This window comes from Rutidosis leptorrhynchoides, chromosome 2, assembly GCF_046630445.1.
Source record: "Rutidosis leptorrhynchoides isolate AG116_Rl617_1_P2 chromosome 2, CSIRO_AGI_Rlap_v1, whole genome shotgun sequence".
In the NCBI taxonomy this organism is placed as follows: domain Eukaryota; kingdom Viridiplantae; phylum Streptophyta; class Magnoliopsida; order Asterales; family Asteraceae; genus Rutidosis; species Rutidosis leptorrhynchoides.
The window spans coordinates 504,249,005-504,276,402 of NC_092334.1; positions in this window are offsets into that span (position 1 = coordinate 504,249,005).

Sequence of the window (27,398 nt, forward strand, 5' to 3'; positions counted from 1 at the left end):
GATGTTTGGGAATTGGTTCCAAAGCCTGCTGATAAAACTGCAATAGCCACAAAATGGGTTTTTAGAAACAAGGTTGATAAAGATGGTATTGTAATCAGAAATAAAGCAAGGTTGGTTGCTCAAGGGTACAGACAAGAAGAAGGAATAGACTATGATGAGACTTTTGCTCCTGTTGCTAGAATTGAAGCAATTAGACTGTTTCTGGCTTATGCTGCTCACAAAGATTTCAAGGTGTTTCAAATGGATGTGAAGAGTGTTTTCCTGAATGGTAAATTGCAAGAAGAGGTTTATGTGAAACAACCTCCTGGTTTTGTAAATAAGAAATTTCCTAAGCATGTCTACAAACTGAAGAAAGCATTGTATGGTCTGAAGCAAGCTCCAAGAGTCTGGTATGATACCTTGTCAACATTTCTTCTAGAAAAGAATTTTTCCAGAGGAGCCATTGACAAGACTTTGTTTATCAAAAAGGACAAAGGTGATGTGTTACTTGTTCAAATTTATGTTGATGACATTATTTTTGGGTCTACAAATCCACACTTGAAAAAATGGTTTTCTGACATTATGTCTGAAGAGTATAGAATGAGTAATTTATGTACTTTAAACTATTTTCTCGGGTTGCAAATAAAATAGAGTTTTGAGGGCATTTTTATTAACCAAAGTAACTACATTTCTGACATGTTAACTAAATATGGTTTTAAAAATTGTTCTTCTTTAAGAACTCCAATGAGTGTTTCTGAAAAGCTTGATAAAGATGAATCTGGGAAACCCACTTGTCAATCAACCTATAGAGGTATGATTAGATCTTTGCCATATTTAACTGCAAGTAGACCTGATATAATGTTTGTTACATGTCTTTGTGCACGTTACCAATCTGATCCTAGGGAGTCTCATTATAAAGCTGTGAAAAGAATTTTTAGGTACTTAAAAGGTACCCCTAACCTAGGTCTTTGGTATTCTAAAGACTCAGGGTTTGATTTGATTGGTTACACAGATGTAGACTATGCAGGTTGCAAATTAGACAGAAAAAGCACTTCTGGTAGATGTCAATTGCTAGGTGGAAAGTTGGTCAGCTGGTCTAGTAAAAAGCAAAACTCTGTGGCCACTTCCACATCAGAAGCTGAATATGTTGCTGCAGGAAGTTGTTGTGCTCAGTTACTTTGGATGCAACATCAACTTCTGGACTTTGGGTTAACATTGACCAACACTCCAATAATGTGTGACAATGAAAGTGAAATTACTATTACTGAGAATCCAGTGTTTCACTCAAGAACCAAGCATATTGAAATCAGGAATCATTTTATAAGGATTGTGTTGAAAAGGGCAAAGTGTTTTTAAAGCATATTGGCATTAAGGATCAAATGGCAGATATTTTTACTAAAGCACTTCCTGAGAAAAGGCATTTCTATCTTCTTGGACAAATTGGATTGTTAAATCCATCAATTGAAATGTTGTCCAGTGATGATATTCCCTAATATGTTGTTGTAAAAAAAAAAAATCAGAGTCTGGATGACGTCATATTCAAAGTCTGGATGACATCATGTTATTCAGGGTCTGGGAAAGTTTACTCTGGTGTATTTTTACTGTAAAATCGTTTCCTTATTTTGTCAAGTAAAGTTTTTCTTTATTCTAATTCCTAAAATAAAAGGGGGTAAATGGTAAATTTTTCGAAATTTTTGTCAGGAGTATTTATTTTGTGCATACCTCTCCTATTTTTACTCTTCAAAATCTTCTTCAAGCTAATCTCCTATAATAAACCCTAATTCCTCTCATTCGATCATCATCATCTTCAAAAATTCTCTCAGTTTTCAAAATTAGCTCGTGTTCTTGAAAGTTTTTGTTGAAGCTAAATGGCAAATTCAAAGTTCATCCCTTTTGTTCTTGTACCCTCCGATAACATGATTAGGGCAAAAGATTTCAGAGGAGGAAAAGATGTACAAGTTTCGGCTAATAACAGGGTTGCTTGTGGTACTATTCCGGAAAATTTTACTAATGAAGGGTATGAGGATTTGGTATTATTCATGCGAAATCACCCTTTGAAGGATGCTTTCTTCAAGACAACGATCTTGTTTCCAGAGATGTTAGGAGAATTTTGGTATACTTGCGTTGGGAACAGAGAAGCTAAAACTATCACTGGTACTTATAGAGATGGTAACAATACTTTAACTCTTACTAAAAATCATTTAAGAATTGCTTTGAATCTTCCTGTTCAAGATAACTTTGTTAGAACTGTGTCAAGATCTGCTGTAAGATCTTGTTTTCCTATGGTTGGTCAACCTTTAACTGATTCATCTATTAAGATTAGTATTCTCCAAGGTGGATGTTTTTGTTGTCGAATATCATTAGAAGTCTGAGTTTCAAGTGTGGTAGTCTGACTGAGATTAATGATTTTGAGGCACATCTGTTTCATGCTATAGTCACAGGGAGGAATATTGATTTTTCACGTTTATATTTCAATGAACTCTTGGTTCTCACTGAGAAAACTCCAAGGGATCATAATGTGCCTTTTATCAGAATCTTAAGTTTAATGTTTGAACAAGCTATGACTCCTGCTTTATATGATGGGCTTAAAGTGTTTCGTGTGTATGAGTATACATTTATTCCAGAATGTAGTGTCAGAATGTTTCACAGCCACATTGTGAATGATCAAGAAGTTGCTCTTACTCCTGCTATGATGCATTGGGTCAATCTTGGCCGTGCAGACCAACCTACAGATTCTGAGCAATCAGAGTCTGCAGGGGCAGCTTCCTCAGAATCTGAGCAATCAGGGTCTGCAGAAGATCACAACAATGGTCAACAATCTTTAGAATCTGAGCAACCAGATTCTACCCCCACACAAACTCCACCCCATGTTGTTACACAAATAGAGCAGGCTGAAGACATGAATGAGGATATCCCACCTCATTCTAACCCATCTTTACCCACTGCTACTGAGCTAATTTCCCACTCAACCAACCTTATGAACCCACCAGTTCATACAGAGAATACCACCATAATTAAAACCTTAGATAATACAGCACTTGTGGATTCACCTTTAATATTCACTAGGAAAAGTGCTTCTAGTACTACTCCATCACCTCTGCTAGAGGTTGGTGAGAGGAGTGCTTTGACCCAACCTGAACCTGGTAGGATAGTTAACTTGGATACCCACATTACAGTCACTGAAGAAACCCACTCAGTTGACTTACATAAAGAAGTCCCAATCCTGGACTCAAATAACCAAATCCAAAAACCAACTGAAATGGCCAATCCAACTTTTACCCCAGACTTAAGTCTGCCACTACCCACCCAAAATGTTCTATCCTTACACATTCTTGCACAGGCTGCCAATATCACACTCATGTCACAGGGTGAGATATAGGCCTCAAAACCTTCTATGTCTAAAGATCAGTTTTCTTTACAACAAGAAGGCTGTGAGGACATACCAACCCTACCCTCATCCATTGGCACTACTTCTCAGACTGAGGCACCAGTCACCATGGTTGGCCTACATCAGGCTTTGACCAAGTTGATTAAGGAGTTTGATGAAAAGCTTTCTGTTGTGCAGTCTAAGATTAATAATCTTAATTTTAATAATAATTTTGTTTCTAAAGATGAGTTGATGGAGGTGAGGAGGTTGGTTGGGGATATTCAGGGGTTGACTGGTACAAGTGGTTCAGGGTCTGTAACAGAGATTAATCAAAGGTTGACAGAACTAGAGAAAAGAATGGCTGGTGTTGATGAAATCAAAGAATGTTTTACTGGGTTTGCATCTGATATTTCTTCTCTCAAGGCTGAACAGACTGAAATTTGGAAGTTCCTATCTACTCTTCCTTTGGATGATGTCAAAAAGGGGGAGAAAAGAAAGAGATCAGATGATGCAGGTATTGCAGATGCAGGTATTGCAGGTGTTGAGGGGGAGCAATCGAAGAAGACTCACATTGAGGGGGAGGGTATTACTATCAAGGGTGCTGGTAATAATCAGGGTAATTCTAGTGGTGTTTTGGTTGCTGCTACCCAAAGAATAGATGGTGATCTTAGGGCTCAGATGAACAAGAGGTTCAGCTTCAGAAGATATGATGGTGATATTGTGAAAGTTGAGGTTGAAAAATCTGAGTTTGAAGGTGTGATTTTGCTGTTAACAATGGCTCATTTGCTAGACAGAAGGTTAAGAGTTAAAATGAATCAAATTGTTCATTTAGGTTTTTGTGAATGGAGAGGCATAGCTATTTGTATCAAGGAGTATGCAGGGGATCAAGTTATTGTGAATGAAGTGTTAAAGAGAGTGTGCATGTTGGTTCACTTGGTGTTTGAAGAAGGATTCATCAGTACTAAAGATTATGAAGTGTTTTATGAAACTTTTAACCTGGGAATGAAAGAGAGAAGAGTTAAGGGACATATTGAAAGATATGCTGTTCCTGAGCATTTGGAGTTTGTTGATAACAAGTATGTTGAACACTTGAATGGCTTGATGATAAAGACTACTGGAAATCAAAAGATGTTGATTAGGTGTGATCAGTTTGAAGAGGCAAGCATTGATATGTTGATTAATCTTTTGTCCAGGTGTGAAACAGAGCAAACATCTCCTTTCAGGGTACAATTGTTGAAACACTTGTATAGCAAGCTGAATATGTTGAAGAAAATTGCTCACATGAAGAGCAAGTGTAAGCTTATTGAAAAGGAGTATGCTAAGGTGGTTAATTAGGTGTACAAGTTGTTTTGACATCATCAGATAGGGGGAGATTGTTGGGAAAATGAAAATAATAATCAGTCAAAAGTATTTTGCAGATTTTAGAGTCTGGAGATTTAGAGTCTGAAGTTGCAGACTCTGGATTTGCTGAAGTCAACGTTTAAAGATTTCTTGAAGCCAAAGCTAAAGATTATTCTGGAGATATGTTTGCAGATTAAGAAGATTTGTTTTGAAGATTCAGTTTTATCTCCAGAGTTGACTTTCGATTTATTAGCAAATTAGTTTGGTTTTTAGTTTATCTTTTCTATTTTTATAGCTAAGTTGTGATGACCCAGAAATTTTTGACCAAATTTAAACTTAATCTTTATATAATTTCGACAAGATAAGCAAAGTCTGTAATGTTGAAGTCTAAAAAATTTTGAACTATTCTTATATATCCAATTGACCTTCTGCCATTTCCGACGATTCACGAACAATTATCTATAAATGAAAATGGATAAATAAATAATTATATATAAAAATTAGTAATCATATTAATAAACTATTATATGCAATTGATGTTACAAATAAATATGTAAAATAACTATACGTTGTAAAATAAATATGAATCTGTTTAACAACACTATCCAAATTGTTTTCATGTCCCTAATCTGGTCACTAGTAGAATTTAGATTATCAATACAAACAAATCTTCCACTGCTACTAACTGAATATTGCATTATATGTAATTTATAAAACTTATATTTATAGAAATTATTAATATTTCATAATTATGTGTTAATATTAATTTGTTATATTCATATTATTATTATTATTATTTTATAATATTATTAAAATAGATATTTATTACTAATTATATTAAATTAAATATTATATATAATCAGATATATACATATAGATACAAATACAGATTTATATATGTTATAAATAAACAAATATGATTAAACACATGTATATATATATGATCATGTATTCAAATTCCTTTCATTATCCAACTATGTTGTAAATTGTCCTCTGCTATTCAACTGATTCAAATGATGCAATTAAGTCATGATAACAAACAAAAGCTGGTAAGGGTCGACTTCACTTTATTTATTTTACTTCTGACAGAAAAATTCTTGTCGAGCAAATTCCACTACGAAACAAACCATAATCGATTCGTTTAAACTAAAATAACATCACTTAAATCCCATGTACACCATCAACATTGAATTACCGTCAAAACACCATCAATAAATTCAACTCTTCTTTCTTCTCCAACTAGCTTGAACACAACCTAGAATCACCTGCTTCAATCACCAATGACAGTTTGCACTTTTGATCAAGAACATCATAACCACTATCGCCACTTTTCTTGTTCTTTTCTTTTCAATTACACTTGCAAACACGACCACCTTGAATCACCATTAACAACCGTCACTTAACCATCTACGTTCATTCCTAGTCGTGACCAGACCTCCTGCTTCTGCTTCATCTTTCTCGTAAAACACAACCCTAACATCACCAGGAACAACCTTACTCTCTATCTCTTCTCTCTCTCTTCATTTTTTTTTTCGTGAACAATCAAACCCGATACCTGCTACAAAATTTTTGTTGTTGTTTCCTTTCTACTATTTCAAAGCAATAAAATAAGTGAAGAATGAAGTTATAGCACATATTATTTAGGCCTTGTCAACTTATAGACAATATATGTTAGTGGAACAAATCATCACAGCATGTCGACCAAATGGAATTTATGAAAACTACTTGTTGCTTTAACGACACAAGTGGGTACTCAAGACCCCACTCTAAAACCGAAGAGGATACAAGGAGTATGTGTTTGCTATTTTTTTTTTATCCATCAAATAATTGTTTGAAGAGGGCCGTGAATTGTTCTAGAGAGTGGGTCCTTAATTGTTAATTGAATTGGTGTAAAATGGGTTTATTAAATTGAGGTGTGGCCAATCGATTATATCATAAAGAAACCGATCAACACAATTAAACTTTGATAAAGTTGAGGTGTATTGGTTGCTCGTGGAACCCACCATTGGAGCAGGTATTGATCGAAGGCTAATCAAGCAAAAGTAATTGCTTTCTTCTTTTTAAACATTGTAATGGACCACGAATTCAGGAAACCAAAACAGAAAAAGAGGTAAAAGAAATTAAAAACCAACATAGAACAGAAAAGATGTAGCAGACGAATGGATATGGGTGATGTTGCATTAACGAGGGATCCTGTGTTCGATTCCCTCATGCTGCAGTCTTCTTATTTTTTATTTTAACAATGGGCTACAGAAATTCCTGAGTTTGTTGTTGGGCCGAATTGTTTATGTTTATTGGGCCGATGGTGTATTGGGCTATAATAGATGAGTTTATAACAAGTCATCGTGCTTTATAAGTGGAATTATGAGGGTTGAAGATGATAAATCGATTATACATGTTAAATAAACATAAATTACGAATTAGAACAGAAAATGGGAAGTAGACTGATGGTTTGATGTGTGTTGGTGTAATTGAGAGGTCGTGGGTTCGAGCCCGAGCATAAGTGGATTTCTATTTCTTTTTAGGAAGCTCATTCTAAGGTAGTATCTTATTATTATTATTATTATTATTATTATTATTATTATTATTATTATTATTATTATTATTATTATTATTATTATTATTATTATTATTATTATTATTATTATTATTATTATTATTATTATTATTATTATTATCATTATCATTATTATTATTATTATTATTATTATTAATACTTTATTATTATAATTATTATTTTAACAAACAAAAGGTACTTATATACAAATATATTTTTCTACATATATCGTGACTATATTTATATCACATGATATTTTTCTTTAAAATGTTATTATCTATAAATATCTAACATAAATTAATTTACATAGTATATATAAATATATTTTTGGGTATGTATAATCATATAGGTAAATATTAACTTTCAAACATTATATTATATTTGTAATAAATAATATACATTAAAATACTTCAATAAGAATTTAATATATAATATATATATAAAATAATTACAATTAATCTATTTATTAATATGACATAAAAAAAAAATTTGTTAAAGTATTAATATATAAACTTGTCTGATTGTGATTAAGTGTTTTAATATACCTAATTAATATAGGTTCGTGAATCCGAGGTCAATCCTGCATTGTTCAATATAGTCGTATGTATTTTTACTACAAAATACATTAGGTGAGTTTCATTAATCCCTTTTTAAATGCTTTCGCAATATATATTTTGGGACTAAGAATACATGCGCTGCTTTTATAAATGTTTTACGAAATAGACACAAGTAATCGAAACTGCATTATATGGTTGAATGATCGAAATCGAATATGCCCCTTTTTATTAAGTCTGGTAATCTAAGAATTAGGGAACAGACACCCTAATTGACGCGAACTCTAAAGATAGATCTATCGGGCCCAACAAGCCCCATCCAAAGTACCGGATGCTTTAGTACTTCGAAATTTATATCATGTCCGAAGGAGGATCCCGGAATGATGGGGATATTCTTATATGCATATTGTTAATGTCGGTTACCAGGTGTTCAATCCATATGAATGATATTTTTGTCTCTATGCATGGGACGTATGTTTATGAGAAATGGAAATATTAAATCTTGTGGTCTATTAAAATTATGAAATGATTATTTATGTGAAACTAATGAACTCACCAACCTTTTGGTTGACACTTTAAAGCATGTTTATTCTCAGGTATGAAAGAAATCTTCCGCTATGCATTTGTTCATTTAAGAGACATTACTTGGAGTTATTCATGTCATATTTCAAAAGGCGTTGCATTCGAGTCTTTGAGTTCATCAAGATTATTATTAAGTCAATTATATTTGGATATATTATGAAATGCTATACATGCCTGTCAACTGCCGATGTAGCGAAAGTTTGTCTTTTCAAAATGAATGCAATGTTTGTAAAATGTATCATATAGAGGTCAATTACCTCGCGATGTAATCAACTGTTGTGAATCGTTTGTAATCGATATGGACTTCGTCCGGATGGATTAGGATGGGTCCTTTCAGTTGGTATCAGAGCGGTGGTCTTAGCGAACCAGGTTTGCATTAGTGTGTCTAACTGATAAGTCGATAGGATGCATTAGTGAGTCTGGACTTCGATCGTGTCTGCATGTCAAAAGTTTTGCTTATCATTTCGTGTCAAAAATTATCTACTTATCATCCTTAGGAAATTACCTGCTTATCATTCCTAGTCTAGACACATATTACTGCATTGATTGCATGAATAGTGTATAGATAAATTTATATCTTAGCGTATCTGTTATTGTTACCTTTACCTGACAGCTTCCGTAGATTCCTCCGTAACTTATGGGATTTTAGTATTATATATGCATATGTAAATTATGTATAGCAGGGTACTAATCTACATCCTATAATCTATTTCTTATCGAAAATCCTTCATCTGATTGTACGAGATGAATCCTGCAACTATTTCGAGTTCCTCAGATTTCGATAGCTATTCCGATAGTTATTCAGACAGCTATTCCGACATGGAGTTTCACCTAAGCTCCGAAAACAGCGTCATCGGCATGAATCGACCAATCAGCCATTATCAATTCATCTAATGGGTTCGTAGCCGACTTAATTAATGGAAACGCGCAGAAGGCAATCCCTTCCACCAACCGAATTTACCTCTTAACAAAGATCCTGAAGCGTTTACCGGCGAACCTGTTCGAGACACCATTTTCAGTCTCATTTCCAGGGTAACTCGACAAGATTATATTCTATCCATAATTCTGAACCTTATTCATCCGCTTGTTCCGACCGACAATCATCCTGGAGTAATAAGTCAACGAACTTCGCGCTTGAATAATCAATTCGGAGAATATGGTGCAAAATGTACCAGCTTCAGCCACATCAACAGCACCAGTACCATCAGTAACAGCACCAGTACCATCAACAATCCATGCTTCAATATCACTGTCTGTACTTCGAGCATGATCTTCGTTCTACGTATCGTTCTACCTCATTTATCTTCGTTCGACATGGCGAATATGTAATCTCTAAAGTTTTAGAGATTATTTATTCTAGTTCCAACCGAAAACTAAATGAGTTTAATATATTATTGACTCAATAAATCCATGCTTACATCTGAAGAAAATATATATGTATATATGTTTTCATAAAGATTGTGATTAAAAAGTCTTTCGTACAAACTATTAATGATGAAAATATTTTAACGGGTAGGTAATACCCGAGGAATATTTAGATTTTACATTAATAAGTTACAATGTACATTTTTCGAATCTGATTCAACAGCCATTTACTATCCTACTTGCAACCACAGCTATACGAATCCGTTCATCACAGAATAACCATTTTTATTCAATTTCATAATTGGATTTTGACCTATCAGAATCTAACAAGTGGCATAATGAAGAAAGCATTTGACGGAATAAAATTTGCTAGAAACAAACAAATTAACGATGAGAAATTTTGTTAAGAATCCACGCTAACCAAATCCTAGCTAACTGTTCCTAGCTAACTGTGGACTAATCAACTGAGGACAACCAGCAGTGAACAATTAAAATGAATTAAAATATTGATTATAACATATGAAACTAAACAATACTTCAAGTTTGCCACTTGATTTCATCTTAAACCTCATTTGTATCTTGACGATTCCAATCTGCGTTCAAACCTTTCATACTTCTTGAAAACACCTCAATTGAGAGGATGAACCAACCGCACTTCATCTACGGAAGAAAAGATTGATACATATAGTTATGCACCTGAAAAACACTCGGAACCTGAGTAAACGTTTAACACGTAGCTGTGCTAATTCCTTTAGCGTTATTATTACCGAAAATAACTTTGCATTTGCTGATCGAGATAACCAGTTTTGTCACAGCTCCAGCAAGACAACTTCGACTTTTCGTACGAAACAACCTTATTATAACGTTGATATATACGCGTGCTCTTTTATTGTTACCAGGAAACCTTTCATATTCCACCATATTACCATCAGCGTTTAATCATCTAAAAATACAATTTTCCTGAAACCACCTCGGATTAATAACCGATGATTCAGATATCATAGCATTAAATGCAGAGGAAACAGAAAAATGGTAGATGGTCTAAACAACCAAAAGTTTGATGATAAAGAAAGGAGTGTTAGGAACGCTCGATAGAAAAATTAGGTATTGAAAAACAGATTGAGCTACCCATGAAGGAGACCAAGGACAAATACAAGGACCAAACCCTATATTCAAAGGATTCAGGTAATTCTGGATCTGTTGAAATCTTTAGAGAATATATTGCTCCGAAGTCATGTTAGAATCTTGCGGAAAATCTTTCTCCATCAACCATCGAACTTAGAAATCCCAAAATATCATCATCAATATCTTCGATATTTCTGAGGATATTTTCATAAATATTCTCGTCCGAAACTATATACCTCTTCGTGCTTCCTGTGTATCATTATATTGGAAACATTCAATAGAAAATTTAGTATCGAAAAGCAGATTATGCGAAACTATGAAGAACGCCGTGGATAAATCGCAAAGAATAAGTTTGACTTCAAAAAAATCCAAATAATTCTGTTTCTGATGAAATCTTTAGCGAATACCTTGCTTCCGAATCTAAACCTTTACGGATAAATCTTCTTCATCATCCATCGATATTAGAAATTCCAAGATATCATCGTATCTTTCATTATAAATATCCTTCATATTTCTGAAGATATTTTCATAACTACTCTGATCTGAAATCATTAATCTCTTCGTGCTATCAGTGTTACATCATATAGAAACTGTTAGTTTCTATATTTTGTAAACTTTCGAGCTTAAAATATGAATGTTATTGAAGTAGTGTTGGAACTGATGCACGAGTTAGTATAATATAATGACACTTGATCAACGTGATTATATTACAGTAAGTCATGCTGAGTTTTTAATGAAACGTGATGATGGTTCACAGTAGATCATACCGTCATCATGTTTCATGTTACATAACTCTTTCATTCTACTTAACTTCTGAACCTATCAAGAAAATGTATCCTTGATGGATCTATCTTCCGTGATGTTGATAAATTTGAAAATCAAATCGTGCTATCACGTTTTTTCCCGCTTAGAACATTATAATCATTCAAAACTTTATATCTACGAATTCTGGGCCATTATTTACTTGATTTAAAAGTCGAGAAGAGAAAACAAAAGAATGAATCTCCGAAATAGAAATGGGGAGTATAAAGCACAGCAAATAGGAGAGAGTATTAACTGTGGATGACAACAATTATAGGAAACAGAAATGGGGACATTGAAATATAAGGGGAGATATAAAGCCTGATAACAACGCATAAATTATAAACCGTGTATATCAATGTTTATCGCAACATAAAGACACGGGAGAATTAAAAGCACTATAACCCCAAGAGCAAAGTAGAAGTAAGCAGATTCCTCGGGTGAAAGTTGGAAAAGGAGAATGATTGTTACGATAGTAAGGATAAGGACAAGGATTAGAACTGGATTAAGCATTTCCACAATCTTTTGGATGTATGAACTAAGGAAGAGAGTATGGGAATGGTGAGAATAATGGAACGGAAGAGCTTAATTTATAATGGAAATATCAGACAGAGAAATCGAGATAGATCACCGTATTTAATTTTATATATATATATATCTTAATTTCATTATTCGCCGAAGAATCAAATCTTTTAGATCTCAAAGATTTTCTTTAAATCCATTGAATTCCGGAATTCAACCCTGGCTCCGTCAAAAGTTAAGACGAATCCTTACTTTTCCTATTTCAATCTTTTGCGATAGCTTCCCTCATACGCTCCGAGTAATTTAATTATTCTATTAAAATACCTAACGATGATAAAACTCTATTTATCAACTCATATGTGTCATGAAAACATTTTTATTGTTAGCCATGACCACCTCACTCAAATTTCGGGACGAAATTTCTTTAACGGGTAGGTACTGTGATGACCCGGAAATTTTCGACCAAATTTAAACTTAATCTTTATATAATTTCGACAAGATAAGCAAAGTCTGTAATGTTGAAGTCTCAAAAATTTTGAACTATTCTTATATATCCAATTGACCTTCTGCCATTTCCGACGATTCACGAACAATTATCTATAAATGAAAATGGATAAATAAATAATTATATATAAAAATTAGTAATCATATTAATAAACTATTATATGCAATTGATGTTACAAATAAATATGTAAAATAACTATACGTTGTAAAATAAATATGAATCTGTTTAACAACACTATCCAAATTGTTTTCCTGTCCCTAATCTGGTCACTAGTAGAATTTAGATTATCAATACAAACAAATCTTCCACTGCTACTAACTGAATATTGTATTATATGTAATTTATAAAACTTATATTTATAGAAATTATTAATATTTCATAATTATGTGTTAATATTAATTTGTTATATTCATATTATTATTATTATTATTTTATAATATTATTAAAATAGATATTTATTACTAATTATATTAAATTAAATATTATATATAATCAGATATATACATATAGATACAAATACAGATTTATATATGTTATAAATAAACAAATATGATTAAACACATGTATATATATAAGATCATGTATTCAAATTCCTTTCATTATCCAACTATGTTGTAAATTGTCCTCTGCTATTCAACTGATTCAAATGATGCAATTAAGTCATGATAACAAACAAAAGCTGGTAAGGGTCGACTTCACTTTATTTATTTTACTTCTGACAGAAAAATTCTTGTCGAGCAAATTCCACTACGAAACAAACCATAATCGATTCGTTTAAACTAAAATAACATCACTTAAATCCCATGTACACCATCAACATTGAATTACTGTCAAAACACCATCAATAAATTCAACTCTTCTTTCTTCTCCAACTAGCTTGAACACAACCTAGAATCACCTGCTTCAATCACCAATGACAGCTTGCACTTTTGATCAAGAACATCATAACCACTATCGCCACTTTTCTTGTTCTTTTCTTTTCAATTACACTTGCAAACACGACCACCTTGAATCACCATTAACAACCGTCACTTAACCATCTACGCTCATTCCTATTCGTGACCAGACCTCCTGCTTCTGCTTCATCTTTCTCGTAAAACACAACCCTAACATCACCAGGAACAACCTTACTCTCTATCTCTTCTCTCTCTCTTCATTTTTTTTTCGTGAACAATCAAACCCGATACCTGCTACAAAATTTTTGTTGTTGTTTCCTTTCTACTAATTCAAAGCAATAAAATAAGTGAAGAATGAAGTTATAGCACATATTATTTAGGCCTTGTCAACTTATAGACAATATATGTTAGTGGAACAAATCATCACAGCATGTCGACCAAATGGAATTTATGAAAACTACTTGTTGCTTTAACGACACAAGTGGGTACTCAAGACCCCACTCCAAAACCGAAGAGGATACAAGGAGTATGTGTTTGCTATTTTTTTTTTATCCATCAAATAATTGTTTGAAGAGGGCCGTGAATTGTTCTAGAGAGTGGTTCCTTAATTGTTAATTGAATTGGTGTAAAATGGGTTTATTAAATTGAGGTGTGGCCAATCGATTATATCATAAAGAAACCGATCAACACAATTAAACTTTGATAAAGTTGAGGTGTATTGGTTGCTCGTGGAACCCACCATTGGAGCAGGTATTGATCGAAGGCTAATCAAGCAAAAGTAATTGCTTTCTTCTTTTTAAACATTGTAATGGACCACGAATTCAGGAAACCAAAACAGAAAAAGAGGTAAAAGAAATTAAAAACCAACATAGAACAGAAAAGATGTAGCAGACGAATGGATATGGGTGATGTTGCGTTAACGAGGGATCCTGTGTTCGATTCCCTCATGCTGCAGTCTTTTTATTTTTTATTTTAACAATGGGCTATAGAAATTCCTGAGTTTGTTGTTGGGCCGAATTGTTTATGTTTATTGGGCCGATGGTGTATTGGGCTATAATAGATGAGTTTATAACAAGTCATCGTGCTTTATAAGTGGAATTATGAGGGTTGAAGATGATAAATCGATTATACATGTTAAATAAACATAAATTACGAATTAGAACAGAAAATGGGAAGTAGACTGATGGTTTGATGTGTGTTGGTGTAATTGAGAGGTCGTGGGTTCGAGCCCGAGCATAAGTGGATTTCTATTTCTTTTTAGGAAGCTCATTCTAAGGTAGTATCTTATTATTATTATTATTATTATTATTATTATTATTATTATTATTATTATTATTATTATTATTATTATTATTATTATTATTATTATTATTATTATTATTATTATTATTATTATTATTATTATTATCATTATTATTATTATTATTATTATTATTATTATTAATACTTTATTATTATAATTATTATTTTAACAAACAAAAGGTACTTATATACAAATATATTTTTCTACATATATCGTGACTATATTTATATCACATTATATTTTTCTTTAAAATGTTATTATCTATAAATATCTAACATAAATTAATTTACATAGTATATATAAATATATTTTTGGGTATGTATAATCATATAGGTAAATATTAACTTTCAAACATTATATTATATTTGTAATAAATAATATACATTAAAATACTTCAATAAGAATTTAATATATAATATATATATAATAATTACAATTAATCTATTTATTAATATGACATAAAAAAAAAAAATTTGTTAAAGTATTAATTTATAAACTTGTCTGATTGTGATTAAGTGTTTTAATATACCTAATTAATATAGGTTCGTGAATCCGAGGTCAATCCTGCATTGTTCAATATAGTCGTATGTATTTTTACTACAAAATACATTAGGTGAGTTTCATTAATCCCTTTTTAAATGCTTTCGCAATATATATTTTGGGACTGAGAATACATGCGCTGCTTTTATAAATGTTTTACGAAATAGACACAAGTAATCGAAACTGCATTATATGGTTGAATGATCGAAATCGAATATGCCCCTTTTTATTAAGTCTGGTAATCTAAGAATTAGGGAACAGACACCCTAATTGACGCGAACTCTAAAGACAGATCTATCGGGCCCAACAAGCCCCATCCAAAGTACCGGATGCTTTAGTACTTCGAAATTTATATCATGTCCGAAGAAGGATCCCGGAATGATGGGGATATTCTTATATGCATATTGTTAATGTCGGTTACCAGGTGTTCAATCCATATGAATGATATTTTTGTCTCTATGCATGGGACGTATGTTTATGAGAAATGGAAATATGAAATCTTGTGGTCTATTAAAATTAAGAAATGATTATTTATGTGAAACTAATGAACTCACCAACCTTTTGGTTGACACTTTAAAGCATGTTTATTCTCAGGTATGAAAGAAATCTTCCGCTATGCATTTGTTCATTTAAGAGACATTACTTGGAGTTATTCATGTCATATTTCAAAAGGCGTTGCATTCGAGTCTTTGAGTTCATCAAGATTATTATTAAGTCAATTATATTTGGATATATTATGAAATGCTATACATGCCTGTCAACTGCCGATGTAGCGAAAGTTTGTCTTTTCAAAATGAATGCAATGTTTGTAAAATGTATCATATAGAGGTCAATTACCTCGCGATGTAATCAACTGTTGTGAATCGTTTGTAATCGATATGGACTTCGTCCGGATGGATTAGGATGGGTCCTTTCATAAGTAGTTTTGGAAACCAAATCTCCAGATTTGGTCTTTATCTGTATAAATAGGGACGTATGGTTCATTTGAAAGATGTACTTTTGCACGATCAACATTATCAATCTTTATTTCATTATCGTGTTCTCTCATTCTCTGCACTTAAATTCTACATTTATAGTATAAAGTGAGAGTCTGGTGTTCATAGTTATATTACTGTGAACTAATAAAAACAATCTTGTGCACCTAAAAATGCAGCTTCTGTTTAGTTTGGAGATTAAATAGTCGTTACTATATTACTCATGTGTTTTACAAAATTAAATATGATATAAATATTGCTTTTATTACATTAAAGTATGATTATTTGTGTTTTCTTACACCTTTTGATAAATTTTAGGTAGATTGTTTAAATAAAGCAAAATAAGAATTTGCGTCGCTTACGAAATCATTATACAATACGAGTAGTCTAAAAAAATGATAAACTTAGGTGTCATCTACTTATATAATCTTTATAATCTAACATATTTCTAAGTATTTTATGTTTCAACACCATTCTGTCCTTCCAGAAGGAGATGAATGATCGGATTTCGAGTAAAGATGATAATTAAAATTTACGAGTCTTAATAAATTTTATTAAATTATTCATAACATTTTGTATTTTGTAATAATTTTTTTTTTTTTGAAAAGCAATTTTATTAAACTAAAAAAGAATTGATACAGGAACAGGTATGCGATTGCATACCATATACAAACAACTACAATCAGAAACAAGGAATAGACATCTACATCACATGGGAACAAAACACGAAGCAGAACACTATCTGAGCATGTGAACTAGCCCTTGGTCAATATACGACTTTGGGTTAACAAGCCATTGATTCCAATCAGGATTGAATTTCCTTGAACGTTTAGAGATCCATTCGAACGATTTTATTTGAAGCTCATTAAACATCATTGTACCATTTCCTTTTTTGCCTTAAAAGCCACCATGTTTCTATTTTTCCAAATCAAATAACCACAAAACTATTGGATCGACTGCCATAATTTTGATGAGTTTTGACTTGCAGGGCATGTTTTTCCTTTGAATGCATCTTGAATATTATTACCACTCGAGCTATCCAAGTTTCACCAACGATATGCCCGACTCCACAGGTCTTTTACGAACGAGCAATTGAATAGAATATGTTCCTCCGTTTCAAGTGCATCATTGCAAACCGGGAACCTTAATGAGTCAAAGTCAATACCACGTTTGTCTAGTTCAACCCGAATCGGTATCCTTCACAAGAGAGCACGCCAAATGAATATTCCTACTTTTTGCGGCAATAAAATGTTTCGCATGGTTTCCATACTTTCAGGATTATTACGAACCAGTTTTGCATTGATCAACCTAGTCAAGGAATAGCAGGAGAACATACCATTGGGTTGTAATGTACACTTCCAGCCATCTGACTTGTTATTTCCAAAACCGGACTCGTCTAGTAAATTTTGCAGAATTTCAAATTCGGATTTAGTTCTTCCACTTGATTCACGAATCCATTTCCATGTTTTAGAACATGAGTTTCCTGTCTTCTTGACTCTTTCCATTAGTAACACGTCTTGTTATTCTTCAAGCCTAAACAATATTTCAAACTTTTCTTCGATGATTTGATCGCCTAGCCACTTATCTTTCCAAAACAAAATACAATCTCCTTTGCTAACCCTCTTTCACAAACGAATTAGTAAAAACAATACCAAGAGCATCAAGTTGCTTCCCAACAAGTCTTATGTTATTCCAACCTGGGTTTTTGCTAATGAGATGATTATTTACAAGATCATTTAAACCCCCGTCCCGCCCATATATACTGATTATTATCTGGACCCAAAAAGCATTTTTTTCCCTACCCGAAACCTCCACCACCATTTTTCCAATAAAGCAAGGTTCTTTGCTTTGAGTGATCGAATGTTTAACCCCCCCCCTCCCTCATACGGTAAAAATATATTTTCCCATTTAACCCAATCAATTTTTCTATTTTCACCCGACCCACCCGAAAAGAAATTTCGTCTCATACCTTCGAGCAAGTTGAGGACATTCGTCGGAGCACGGTATAGGGAGAAAGCATACAATGGGATACTACTTAGGACTGATTTGATTAGGGTGACACAGTCTCTAAACAACATCGATTTCGCCTTCCAATCCGCTAGCCTAGAATTAAATTTTTTAATCACAACATCTCAATCCCTAATGTTATTCATCTTTTGCCCAATTGGGAGGCCAAGATATGTGAAAGAAAAATTCCCTACTTTACATCCAAGATAGTCTGCCATCTCTTCAACATTAGGTTTTTTAACCCCCATACCATACAAACAACTCTTTGACATATTGACCTTCAACCACGAATATATTTCAAAGCATTTTAGAAATTTGAAAAGGTTACCCGCGTTTCTTTTGCTCCATTCACCGAAGAATATAGTGTCATTGGCATAAGGTAGCTTTGAGACCATGATTTTATCATTGCCTATTTCTAGATCTTTGAATAAGCCCATAGCGAGTGCTTGTTTCGCCAAAAGGTTAAGTCCCTCATTATGAATAAATAAGGTGATAGGGGATCACCTTGCCTGACCCCTTTTTGAAGGACAAACTCACTTGTTGGTGACCCATTAACTAGTACCGAGATTGACACCGATGACAAGCAAGCCTCAATCCATTTGACCCACCTTTCTCCAAATCCCATCTTCTTCATTATAGCGAACAAAAAATTCTAATTTAATGAGGGTAACGACATCAATGCAGCCTAATTCCCTACAACCAACGCTCTGATACCAACTGAAATGACCCGTCAAAGTACACTTGACGACCATCGTTATCTTGGTCCCACAGATTGATCATAACTCTATATGAATTTGATAAATAACCTTGCATTCTTTATTTAAAAATGATTTCCTATAACGGAAACCTACCAAAATGTGTAAGTTTTGAAAAACCATACATTATAACTTAACCAAAAGTTGACCAAAACAAGTCAACAACATCCACTATTAAATGTATCAAAATAGAATAAAAGTAAATGTTTAACAAAAGCTGCCATCATAAATATGCAGACTCTCTAAGCACAGCGGAAGTAATCAATCATGAACCTGAGAATAAAACATGCGAGTAACTGTCAACAAAAATGTTGAGTGAATTATAGGTTTAATATTGCAAATAATATTTAATTTAAAGCATAAAAATTTATGTTTGAAAACATAAAAACTCCTTTTTGGACCACAAAATTATATGCTAGAAAACATATAAAAATATTATTTCATTTTCCATGAACCACCTGGTAACCACTTAACCATTTATTTACCCTTGCCAAACACAATAAATAATATACACCGAACAAGTGTATCTTCAACTAAATACGAAGTACTAAACATTTCGATTACAAATTGCTAGCGCGACTAGCTCAAAATGGGGTTGTCAAACCCGATAGATCTATCCATAGGATTCGCGTTCACCGGTAGAAACCAGTGATTACAATTACCAGATTAGGAAATATTTTTGTTCGACTCACAATGAATAATTTAAACCAACTTCCACTTGTGTCCAATACGTAAAAATAAAATGCATGTATTCTCATCCCAGAAGATTTAAAATAGAAAAATGGGACTATAACTCACCTTAAAGAAAATGAAGTAACCACACAAAAATGCGAACAGCAAACGAAATAAAGTGATCAGGAATGATCACAAAGCCGACCTATAAATAAAGCAGGTCGGTATAAATAACTAACTTAGGTCAAGTCTTAGTATGATAGCTATGATACATGTTGCAAGTAGACATAGAACAATACTCAACATGCATCGGTTTGATCAGAACAGCGTACGGACACACACTTTCTATTTTTAGAAAATTTCTATTTTTAGGAGGTTTCCATTTTTGAAAAATTTCTATTTTTGGAAAGTTTCTATTTTAGGAAAGTTTCTAAATTTAGAAAGTTTCCATATTTAGAAAGTTTTTAAGTTAGGAAAGTTTCCTTAATTAGAAAGTCAACAAAAGTTAACTGAAAGTCAAAGTCAACCGAAAGTCAACTCAAAAGTCAACCTTGGTCAAACATAGTCAACATTAATTTTAAAAGTATAAGTTATAATAATAATAATATAAGTTATAATGTTAATTAAAGTCAAATATGTGTAATTATGTCATATCATAAGTTTAATTAAATTAAAATGAATTATTAAAGTTAACATAAGTTTAAATGATATAATTAATATAACATAAGTATTTAATTAAGTAATTAAATACTAATCATAATATAAGTATTGTTAATAAATAATGAATTTTAATCATGTCATAAGTATTATTAATTAATAATGAATTATTAATCATATCATAAGTTTCTAATTGTAATTATTAAACTATAAGTATTTAATAATTAAATTATAATTAAATAATAACTAAGCCTTATAATAATTAAATAATTAATTAATCCTTATTATAAGTCTTATTATAATAATCTCATAATATAAGTTTAATACTTATCATAAGTATTTTCCATTAATAATAAAAGTATTATTAATCATAAGTTTAATTAAAAGTTTAATTAAATCATAAGTAATTATTAAATGATATAATAAATATGTATATCATAAGTCTTAATTTAAAATAATTACTTCTTATATCATAAGTAATTTATTAATAATGAAAATCAATATTTATATCATAAGTCTAAATTAATAACCATAAGTTTTAATTAAAAGTTCATCGGGTCATAACTTGAGCCCCGAGTGTCGGTTTTCGGCGAGTCTTATATATATCTCCACCTAACCAACCCACCCGACACATTAATACACTCAAGAACATCCCAAGAACAGCCACCAAGTCGTGACCAACTGCCCTTAATCAACTTGGATCTTTAATCTTTTCAAAAACATATTTTAGTCATAACGGGTGATCCGTGGCTCGGATTTTGATGACCCGAACATGAAAGATCATCCCATCATCAATACTAACACACTAGTACACCCTAAAGACTACAAAAGTGGTCACAAAGTTGGACCATACCTGATTCAATTCGTTTTTACATTTTGATTTCAATAAAACACCATTTTAATCATAACAAGAGCTCCGGGAATCGAAATAACATGAATCCGGAGTCTAAATTCAATGTCTTGATGAGAGGAACACATCTAGACACTTTAATTTCACTTTTATATCAGTTATGTTTACAGAAATGAACAAACAAGCTGCTGTCCCAAAACAATCAAACCGAAAACATGAATTAACGAGCATTTCTACGCATACTATCAACAATACAATGACATACAATCATCATACTATCAATATAACATACAAAATAAGTAAAATATAAGAAAAATCAAGAAGCTAGGGTTAGGGTTTATACCCTAATCGAGAAAAGATTAATGTAGACGCGTAGAGGAGAATGTGTAGAATCCGATTATGCAAACGATTAGATGATCCAAGCTCTTGATGATGAACAATTGAAGATGATGATGATGTTTGTGGGTGACGACTCAAACAAAAAGAAAAAGAGGGAGAAAATAGAATGAGAGGAAAAGGGTTTTGAGGAAGTGTTTAATAAAATGAATAAAATCAAAATAATGAGGAAATGAGCCTAACACTCCCTCCCCTTGGAGTGTTCGACCGATGGGCATGGGGGTGGGCCCCTTAGTGGGCCAATTTTGCTTAATATTGAAATCCTTGTGGCCCGAACGCTCGATCGAAGCCCAAAACGCGAAAACACGACTACGCGATTAAAAATTCGGAGAGATAACAAATACGCGACGAAAAATATATATAAAAACTATATATATACATATGACATTAAAATATCATATTTAAAATAATTAGGACTTAAAAATACCAAAAGCTTGACCGTTGGTTTGAAAACCGAAAAGATTCGCCGGATAGAAATTCGCGACACGTAGAAACGTATAACTTAAAGTATGAACACAAATATTCATATGACACATAATAATTAATATATTATTACTAAAATAATAATATAGGTCATAGAAATGACGTGGCATGAATAACAATTAACGGACGTTAAATAATAAACGGTAAAAGATAACGGAAAAAGTAGGGTCGTTACAGTACCTTCCCGTTACGGAAATTTCGTCCCGAAATTTAAGCAGGTTCAGGGGCTGACTCGACATCTGGGAACAAATGCGGGTACTTCTACCTCATCTGATCTTCACGCTCCCAAGTGAACTCGGGTCCACGTCTGGCATTCCATCTCACTCGGACGATGTTAATTCTACTTTGTTTAAGAGTCTTAACCTCCCGATCCATAATCTCGGCAGGTTCCTCAATAAAATGAAGTTGCTTATCAACATGAAGTTCTTCAAGAGGAATCGTCTCATCGGCCTCAGCCAAACACTTCTTCAAATTCGACACATGAAAAACGTCGCGAACAGCACTGAGTTCTTGTGGTAATTTCAAACGATAAGCCACGGGCCCAACTCTTTCTGTAATCTCAAAAGGTCCAACAAATCGAGGATTCAACTTTCCGCTCTTCTCAAATCGTACCACATCCTTCCAAGGTGATACTTTCAACATAACACGATCACCGACCTAAAATTCAATATCGTTCCTTCTCTTATTGGCATAGCTCTTTTGCCGGCTTCTGGCGGTTCTCAATATTTACTTAATTTGTACGATCTTCTCGGTAGTCTCATAAAAAATTTCTGGGCCTGCGAGTTGAGCATCCCCAACCCCATGCCAACATATAGGAGACCTACAATTCCTACCATACAGATCCATAAATGGTGCGGTCTTAATACTTGCATGATAGCTATTATTATAAGAAAATTTTGCCAGCGGCAAATATCTATCCCAACCATTACCAAAATCAATAACGCACGCTCGTAACATGTCTTCTAACGATTGAATGGTCCTTTCACTCTGACCATCCGACTGTGGATAATAAGTGGTGCTCATATCCAACTTAGTTCCCAAAGCCTCCTGTAAGGATTGCCAAAACCTCGATATAAATCGACTATCTCGGTCTGAAATAATTGATACAGGAACACCATGTCTGGGAGCAATCTCCTTCAAATACAAACGAGTAAGTTTCTCCGTCGAGTCTGTTTCCCTAATAGGCAAGAAATGAGCTGACTTTGTGAGTCGGTCAACAATCACCCAAATGGTGTCATAACCACCCACAACCCTCGGTAACTTTGTAATAAAATCCATCGTAATACCTTCCCACTTCCATTAGGGAATCTCAGGTTGCACCAAAAGTCCTGACGGTTTTCGATGTTCAGCTTTAACCTTAGCACATGTCAAACACTTAGCCACATATGTAGCCACATCAGCCTTCAAATTAGGCTACCAATACAGCTCCTTAAGATCATGATACATCTTTCCTAAACCAGAGTGAAGAGAGTACCTAGACTTATGAGCCTCCTCCAGAATAATTTGTCGCAGATCACCAAACTTCGGAACCCAAAGGCGTACCGCAAAATACCGAGTACCATCGGTTCGTACCTCTAACTGTTTACTCAAGCCTCGGACCTTCCCGTTACAAAATTCTCCTCTTTCAAGGCATCTTGTTGAGCTGCAAGAATCTGCCTTGCGAGGTTTGTTCGAATGGTCATATTTAAGGCCCTAAACCTATGAGGTTCAGTCCTCTCTTTACGACTTAACGTATCGACCACAACATTGGCCTTCCCCGGATGATACAGAAGTTCGCAATCATAATCATGCAACGTCTCAACCCATCTACGCTGCCTCAAATTTAAGTGTTTCTGATCAAGGATATGTTGAAGACTTTTGTGATCAGTGTACACTGTACTTTTTACCCCATACCAATAATGTCTCCAAATCTTAAGCGCAAACACAACATCTCCCAAATCTAAATCATGGGTTGTACAATTCTGTTCATGGATCTTTAACTGACGTGACGCGTACGCAATAACTTTCTTTCGCAGCATCAAAACACAACCAAAACCCTGACGCGATGCATCACAATAAACAACAAAATCATCATTACCCTCCGGTAGTGATAATATCAGAGCGGTAGTCAACTTCTTCTTTAGAGTTTGAAAAGCAGTCTCTTGTTCATCCTTCCACTCATACTTCTTCCCCTTATGCATTAAAGCATTAAGAGGTTTCGCTACTCGTGAAAAATCTTGAATGAACCTTCTATAATAGCCTGCTAAACCTAGGAACTGACGAATCTGAGTAGGAGTTTTCGAAATTTCCCACTTCTCAATCGCCTCATTCTTAGCAGGATCAACTTGAATTCCCTTCTTACCAACAACGTGTCCAAGAAATTGAACTTCTTTCAACCAGAACGCGCACTTAGAGAACTTATCGTACAACTCTTCTGTCCTCAACAAATCAAGGACCGACTTCAAATGTTCTTCGTGTTCTTGATCACTCTTGGAATAGATAAGAATATCACCGATGAAAACGATAACGAACTTGTCCAGATATGGTCTACACACAAGATTCATGAGGTCCATGAACACAGCAGGTGCGTTAGTCAATCCGGACGACATAATAAGAAATTCGCAGTGACCATAACGGGTACGGAAAGCAGTTTTTGGAATATCAGTTTCATTAGCCCGCAGTTGGTGATAACCGGAATGAAGATCAATCTTAGAATAAACGGACGAACCTTGAAGTTGATCGAACAGATCATCAATTCTTGGAAGAGGGTAACGGTTCTTAACCGTAAGCTTGTTCAACTCGCGATAATCAATACACAATCGAAACGAACCACATTTCTTCTTAACGAACAAAACAGGAGCTCTCCAAGGGGACGAACTGGGACGAATGAAATATAGTTGCAAAAATAAAGGAAGAAATATACGGAGTAGTCACATCGGTGGCATAGTGTGACAACCCGGAAATTTTTGACCAAATTTAAACTTAATCTTTATATGATTTCGACATGATAAGCAAAGTTTGTAATGTTGAGTCTCGAAAATTTTGGAACTATGTTCATACATTCAATTACCCTTTTGACTATGCTCGACGATTCACGAACGAATATATAAATGGATATGAATATATATATGTATATATATATTATAACTTGAAAACGTCAATAAAGTATTAAATGTATAATATTTTAGATTAAACGTAATTGTCTTAATATATGCTTAATATATTCATCTACGGAATTAGAAGATAATACCAACGATTGGATTAGCAGATATTTCAACAATTATAAATCCCGTAAGTATTGTGATAAGTCTTTGTTGAGAGGTCCACCTTGATTTAAGAAATCTTTCCTTTTTGACTATATTTGATATATAAATAACTTGCAACGTGTATAGAAAAAGTATATATATATATATATATATATATATATATATATATATATATATATATATATATATATATATATATATATATATATTAAGGTTCGAAATTATTTTTGTTAACAATAGTAACACCCATTTATTGTTCCGTTTGATAAATAAATATTATATACAAATTTATATTTTTCTAAACAAAAATATATATTTTACAATGTGATAATGCATAGAATTGAATTAGATATAAAACGTTTCGATATTATTAAATATGTTTTAATAAACAACGAGGAGTTGATTTATAGAAGCAAATGACCAAATTACTAAAATGTATAAGATATACTTTGAGTAATATAGTTTATTGATAATTTAAGATTATATTTTGACAAAGATACGAATCACGAAACGTAAAGTACAAGTTTTCTAAGCATACGAAAATGCATTCGAGAAACCGGAACTGAGACATTAGTCGAGCGTAAACATACGAGTCATCGGACCAAAAATTAAAAGACAACTATGCACGTGAATATAATATAATATAAAATTAATTAATATAAATTATATATATTATATATATTATAAAAATATGTCGACAAACAAAACAACAAAAAATTGTGAGCTGGATTTTGGGGCCATGCGATCACATGAGAAATAGGCATAAAACCCATGCGATCGCATAGCAGTCAGGATTCAGAAACATTCTATAAATTGGCCAGTTTGTTCGACACACACACACACACACATATATCTCAATCTCTGCTCTCTATATTTATTATTATTATTATTATTATTATTATTATTATTATTATTATTATTATTATTATTATTATTATTATTATTATTATTATTATTATTATTATTATTATTATTATTATTATTAATCTTATAATTAGGAGTATTATTATTAGTATTATTATACATAAAATACTACGACGAGGTCATGAGCAAGTTATTTTCAAAACAAGCTTTTCGAGCGGGATAGAGCTAAGGAAACTATGGGTTATAGCTATGGAGATTATGAGTAATGTTCATGGGTATTAATCGCAAGTCTAACCTAGTGTTTTTCATCTCCGTTGCGTCTACGTACTTTTCTACAATATTGAATCACAATATTGATACGTGAGCATTCATATCTTATCTTTTATATATTAATAGTGTATAAATGTCTAGTGCTCAAGTATATATGTCTATGCTTGCTAGTATGCTAAATTTCGTCGTTAAACAGTTTATGATGAATCACGAATTAAATACATATATTACTAATAAAAGGTATATGATATGCATGTTTTTAGAAAGCTGGCGAAAAATCAATAATTTTTCATTTAGATATCGTATGATTTCGATGAACGAATTAAAAGATATGATCAACTGAATTATGATTGACGTTAATTGAAATTGCTTTTGAATCTGCAATTAATATTTAAACAACTTGTTTATAAGATTGATAAATTGAATTTTTAAATATTACCAGCGGAGTAAATAAATTCTTATATAAGGCACGTCTCGTTTTGTTGAACAATTGTCAAAATTGATTGTTTTATCATATTTTAAAGCCTTATAAAAACTATAGTTTAATTTTACAAAAATTAGGAAACTATGTGAAATGTTAAAATGTTTCGATTTCCATGATCATTCAACTATTGTATTGAGTCAGATTGACTTTTTGAAATGACATTTGATAACTTTTGTATGTCGATCTCGAGCACTAGGATTGTGATACACTATTACCTGACCTAGCTTGATAGACAATTATTGACCAACATATGTTCTCTAGGTTGAGATCTACGGTTATTTGGTATTCCAAGTTTCGGTCACAT